This window comes from Triticum urartu, chromosome 1 (genome assembly GCF_003073215.2).
Source record: "Triticum urartu cultivar G1812 chromosome 1, Tu2.1, whole genome shotgun sequence".
Lineage (NCBI taxonomy): Eukaryota > Viridiplantae > Streptophyta > Magnoliopsida > Poales > Poaceae > Triticum > Triticum urartu.
The window spans coordinates 253,818,233-253,824,232 of record NC_053022.1 but is presented as its reverse complement, the minus strand read 5'-3'; positions in this window follow the sequence as shown (position 1 = coordinate 253,824,232).

Below are 6,000 nucleotides of genomic sequence, written 5' to 3'. Positions count from 1 at the left end.
CCTTCCTCTAATGGGTATACACATATTTTAGTTGCTGTTGATTATGTTAGTAAGTGGGTAGAAGCTATTCCAACTAGTAGTGCTGATCATAACACCTCTATTAAGATGCTTAAAGAAGTTATTTTTTCTGAGGTTTGGAGTCCCTATATATTTAATGAATGATGGTGGTTCACATTTTATTCATGGTGCCTTTCGTAAAATGCTTGCTAAGTATGATGTTAATCATAGAATTGCATCTCCATATCACCCGCAGTCAAGTGGTCAAGTAGAATTGAGTAACAGAGAGCTTAAATTAATTTTGCAAAAGACTGTTAATAGATCTAGAAATAATTGGTCCAAGAAACTTGATGATGCATTATGGGCCTATAGAATTGCAGATAAAAACCCTATGGGTATGTCTCTGTATAAAATGGTTTATGGAAAAGCATGTCACTTACCTCTCGAACTAGAACATAAGGCATATTGGGCCATTAAAGAGCTCAATTATGATTTCAAACTTGCCGGTGAGAAGAGGTTATTTGACATTAGCTCACTTGATGAATGGAGAACCCAAGCCTAAGAAAATGCCAATTGTTTAAAGAAAAGGTTAAAAGATGGCATGACAAAAGGATACAAAAGCATGAGTTTAATATAGGTGATTATGTGTTGCTATACAACTCTCGTTTAAGATTTTTTGTAGGCAAACTCCTCTCTAAATGGGAAGTCCTTACGTTATCGAGGAGGTCTATCGTTCCGGTGCCATAAAACTCAACAACTTCGAAGGCACAAATCCGAGGGTGGTGAACGGTCAAAGAATGAAACATTATATCTCAGGTAATCCCATAAATGTTGAAACCAATATTATTGAAACCGTAACCCCAGAGGAATACATAAGGGACACTTTACAGAACGTTTCAGACTCCGAAAAGGAATAGGTATGTGGTACGGTAAGTAAACCGACTCCAAAACAGTTCTAATGGCAAATTTTCTCCGTTTTGGAATATTTAGAAAAATAGGAAAATAAGAAGCAGACTGGAAAGGACACGGGGCTTCCACGAGGGTGGAAGGCGCGCCCTACCCCCCTGGGTGCGCCTCGTGCGTCATGGGCACCTCGTGTGCTCTCCGGACTCTGTTTTCTTGCATGATACTTCTTTTGGTCGGTAACAATTCATTATACAATCTCCCAAAGGTTTTGACCACCGTATCATGCAAAAATCTCATGTTCTTATTTCGAGCTGTTTTCTGCCAGGGATTGTCAAGGCCAAGCATCATGTCGTCTCCCTCCTCCTCCAACAATGAGGGCAACGATGCTTGGCTAATGAAGATAGAGATGAAGAGAGAAGAACCCGGGGAGATCAACAAGGATGATGGGATCAAGAAGGCCATGGGGGATCAAATTTCCGGCAGTAGCAGAAGAAGACATCCTTCCACCTCACCACAATCTCTTTACCCCAACAGAGATTGGGGCTTTCAAGATGATTGAGTTAGCTCATATTCCAAACAAGTATCTCACAAGTGAAAATATTTTGTTGAAGGAGCATATCATCGCACTCAAGGGCATTATCCGCAAATTGGAGGATCTCTTACGCTTGATGTGCGACTACCCATCATCACCAACACCTTCTTCACCAACAAAGAAGAACCGAGCATCGGGTATGGGCACTCCCCTTGGCAACTGCCAAGCTTGGGGGAGTTCCCCGGTATCGTATCACCATCACTTTTACCTTTACCATTTTTCTTAGTTCGATCCTTTTGGTAATATCTCGATCTAGTAGAATAAAGTTTTAGTATGATCTAGTTGTGAGTTTTGCTTTATGATCTTCTTATGTAATCGAGTCCGTGAGCTATATATAAAAAAGACTAGTGTTGAGTCAAGGGCTTTATTATTTTGCTATGATCTTGAGGGAATAAAATAAAATAGAAGAAATAAAAAGAAATAAAGAGATCATATGGATCTTATGGAGAGTAATGAGCTCACATATAAAGAGTGTGATGAATAAAAGTTGTTGAGAGTTGACAGACATAGTTTTGGTCATCGTTGCAATTAATAGGAAGTAATAAAGAAAGAGAGGTTCACATATAAATATACTATCTTGGACATCTTTTATGATTGTGAGCACTCATTAAAATATGATGACATGCTAAAGAGTTGATGTTGGACAAGGAAGACAATGTAATGGGTTATGTTCTCTTGCATCTGAGATAAATTATATTGTCATGGATCATCCAACATGTTGAGCTTGCCTTTCCCTCTCATGCTAGCCAATTTCTTTGCACCAAGTAGAGATACTACTTTTGCTTCCAAATATCCCTAAACCCAGTTTTGCCATGAGAGTCCACCATATCTACCTATGGATTGAGTAAGATCCATCAAGTAAGTTTTCATCAGTGCAAGCAATAAAAATTGCTCTCTAAATATGTATGACTTATTAGTGTGGAGAAAATAAGCTTTATACGATCTTGTGATGTAGAAGAAATAAAAGCGACGGACTGCATAATAAAGGTCCACATCACAAGTGGCAATATAAAGTGACGTTCTTTTGCATTAAGATTCCGTGCATCCAACCATAAAAGCGCATGACAACCTCTGCTTCCCTCTGCGAAGGGCCTATCTTTTACTTTTATTTTCTACCTTACATAAGAGTCATGGTGATGTTCACCTTTCCTTTTTACATTTTATCCTTTGGCAAGCACAATGTGTTGGAAAGATCCAGATACATATAGCTAATTGGATCTGAGTCTGCATGAGCTATTATTGTTGACATTACCCTTGAGGTAAAACATTGCGAGGCAAAACTATAAGCCCCTATCTTCTCTGTGTCCAATTAAAACTCCATACCCATAAATATTGCGTGAGTGTTAGCAATTGTGAAAGACTAAATGATAGTTGAGTATGTGGACTTGCTGAAAAGATCTTATATTGAATCTTTCCTATGTTATGATAAATTGCAATTGCCTCAATGACTGAGATTAGAGTTTGTTAGTTTTCAATGAAGTTTATGATTCATACTTGAAATTGTGATTGAATTGTTACTTTAGCATAAGAGATCATATGATAATATATATATATATGTTTCTTTTCTAAGAACGACCATGATGTCCTCATGTTCGTATTTTATTTTTATCGAAACCTCTATCTCTAAACATGTGGACATATTTTTCGATTTCGGCTTTCGCTTGAGGAGAAGCGAGGTCTAAGCTTGGGGGAGTTGATACGTCCATTTTGCATCATGATTCTATATCGATATTTATTGCATTATGGGCTGTTATTACATATTATGTCACAACACTTATACCTATTCTCTCTTATTTTACAAGGTTTACATGAAGAGGGGGAATGCCGGCACCTGGAATTCTGGGCTGTAAAGGAGCAAATATTAGAGACCTATTCTGCACATCTCCAAAAGTCCTGAAACTCCACGAGTGCACTTTCCAGAATATATAAAAAATATTGGGCACAAGAAGTACCAGAGGGGGCCACCCACCAGCCACGAGGGTGGGGGGCACGCCCTGCCCCCTAGGCGCGCCCCCTGCCTCGTGGGCCCCCTGGTGGCCCTCCGATTCCCATCTTCTACTATATGAAGTCTTTCGTCCGAGAAAAGCAAGCTCACGGGACGAAACTCCACCGCCACGAGGCGGAACCTTGGCGGAACCAATCTAGGGCTCCGGCGGAGCTGTTCTGCCGGGGAAACTTCCCTCCGGGAGGGGGAAATCATCACCATTGTCATCACCAACGATCCTCTCATCGGGAGGGGGTCAATCTCCATCAACGACTTCACCAGCACCGTCTCATCTCAAACCCTAGTTCATCTCTTGTATCCAATCTTTGTATCCAAACCTCAGATTGGTACCTGTGGGTTGCTAGTAGTGTTGATTACTCCTTGTAGTTGATGCTAGTCGGTTTAATTGGTGGAAGATCATATGTTCAGATCCATTATGCATATTAACACCCCTCTGATTATGAACAGGAATATGCTTTGTGAGTAGTTACATTTTTTCCTGAGGACATGGGAGAAGTCTTGCTATTAGTAGTCATGTGAATTTGGTATTCGTTTGATATTTTAATGAGATGTATGTTGTCATCCCTCTAGTGGTGTCATGTGAACGTCGACTACATGACACTTCACCATTGTTTGGGCCTAGAGGGAGGCATTTGGAAGTAATAATTAGATGATGGGTTGCTAGAGTGACAGAAGCTTAAACCCTAGTTTATGTGTTGCTTCGTAAGGGGCTGATTTGGATCCATATGTTTCATGCTATGGTTAGGTTTACCTTAATACTTCTGTTGTAGTTGCGGATGCTTGCAATGGGGGTTAATCATAAGTGGGATGCTTTTCCAAGTAAGGACAGTACCCAAGCACCGGTCCACCCACATATCAAATTATCAAAGTAACGAACGCGAATCATATAGCGTGATGAAAACTAGCTTGACGATAATTCCCATGTGTCCTCGGGAGCGCTTTCCTTCATATAAGAGTTTGTCCAGGCTTGTCCTTTGCTACAAAAAGGATTGGGACATCTTGATGCACCTTATTTACTTCTATTACTTGCTACTTGCTACAAATTACCTTATCACAAAACTATCTATTACCGATAATTTCAGTGCTTGCAGAGAATACCTTACTGAAAACTGCTTATCATTTCCTTCTGCTCCTCGTTGGGTTTGACACTCTTACTTATCGAAAAGCTACGATAGATCCCCTACACTTGTGGGTCATCATGGCGCGGCTCAAAGTGCAACCATATGCTGTACTTGTGGCGCGGCTCAAAGTGCAACCATACGTTGTACTTGTGGCACAGCTCAGAGTGCAACCATACGTTGTACTTGTGGCGCAGCTCAGAGGACATGGCCCAGCCTCCGAGTGAGGGCTTGCTCTTCACTCGGGGTGTTTTTTGTAACTTAGGCGAATGCGGGATCGTAGCTAAGCCCCCGAGTGAGAGGGTTGCTCTTCACTCGGAGCTTTTTTGTAACTTAGGCGAGTGCGGGATCGCAGCTAAGCCCCCGAGTGAGAGGGTTGCTCTTCACTCGGAGTGTTTTTTGTAACTTAAGCGAGTGCGGGATCGCAACTAAGCCCCTGAGCGAGAGGGTTGCTCTTCACTCGGAGTTTTTTGTAACATAGGTGAGTGCGGGATCGCAACTAAGCGCCCGAGTGATAGGGTTGCTCTTCGCTCGGAGTGTTTTTGAAACTTAGGCGAATTGGGTTCGCAGCTAAGCCCCCGAGTGAGAGGGTTGCTCTTCACTTGGAGTGTTTTTTGAAACTTAGGCGAGTGCGGGGTCGCAGCTAAGCCCCCAAGTGAGAGGGTTGCTCTTCACTCAGAGTTTTTTGAAACTTAGGCGAGTGCGGGATCTCAGCTAAGCCCCCGAGTGAGAGAGTTGCTCTTCACTCGTAGTGTATTTTGTAACTTAGGTGAATGCAGGATCGCAGCTAAGCCCCCGACTGAGAGGGTTGCTCTTCACTCGGAGTGTTTTTTGAAACTTAGGCGAGTGCGGGATCGCAGCTAAGCCCCCGAGTGAGAGGGTTGCTCTTCACTCGGAGTATTTTTTAAACTTAGGCGAATCGGGTTCGCGGCTAAGCCCCCGAGTGAGAGGGTTGCTCTTCACTCGGAGTATTTTTTTGTAACTTAGGCGAATGCAGGATCACAGCTAAGCCCCCGAGTGAGAGGGTTGCTCTTCACTCAGAGTGTTTTTTGAAACTTAGGCGAGTGCGGGGTCGCAGCTAAGCCCCCGAGTGAGAGGGTTGCTCTTCATTCGGAGTGTTTTTGAAACTTAGGAGAGTGTAGGATCACAGCTAAGCCCCCAAGTGAGAGAGTTGCTCTTCACTCAGAGTGTTTTTTGTAACTTAGGCGAATGCGGGATCACAGCTAAGCCCCCGAGTGAGAGGGTTGCTCTTCACTTGGAGTGTTTTTTGAAACCTAGGTGAGTGCGGGATCGCAGCTAAGCCCCCGAGTGAGAGGGTTGCTCTTCACTCGGAGTATTTTTTGAAACTTAGGCGAATTGGGTTGACGGCTAAGCCCCCGAGT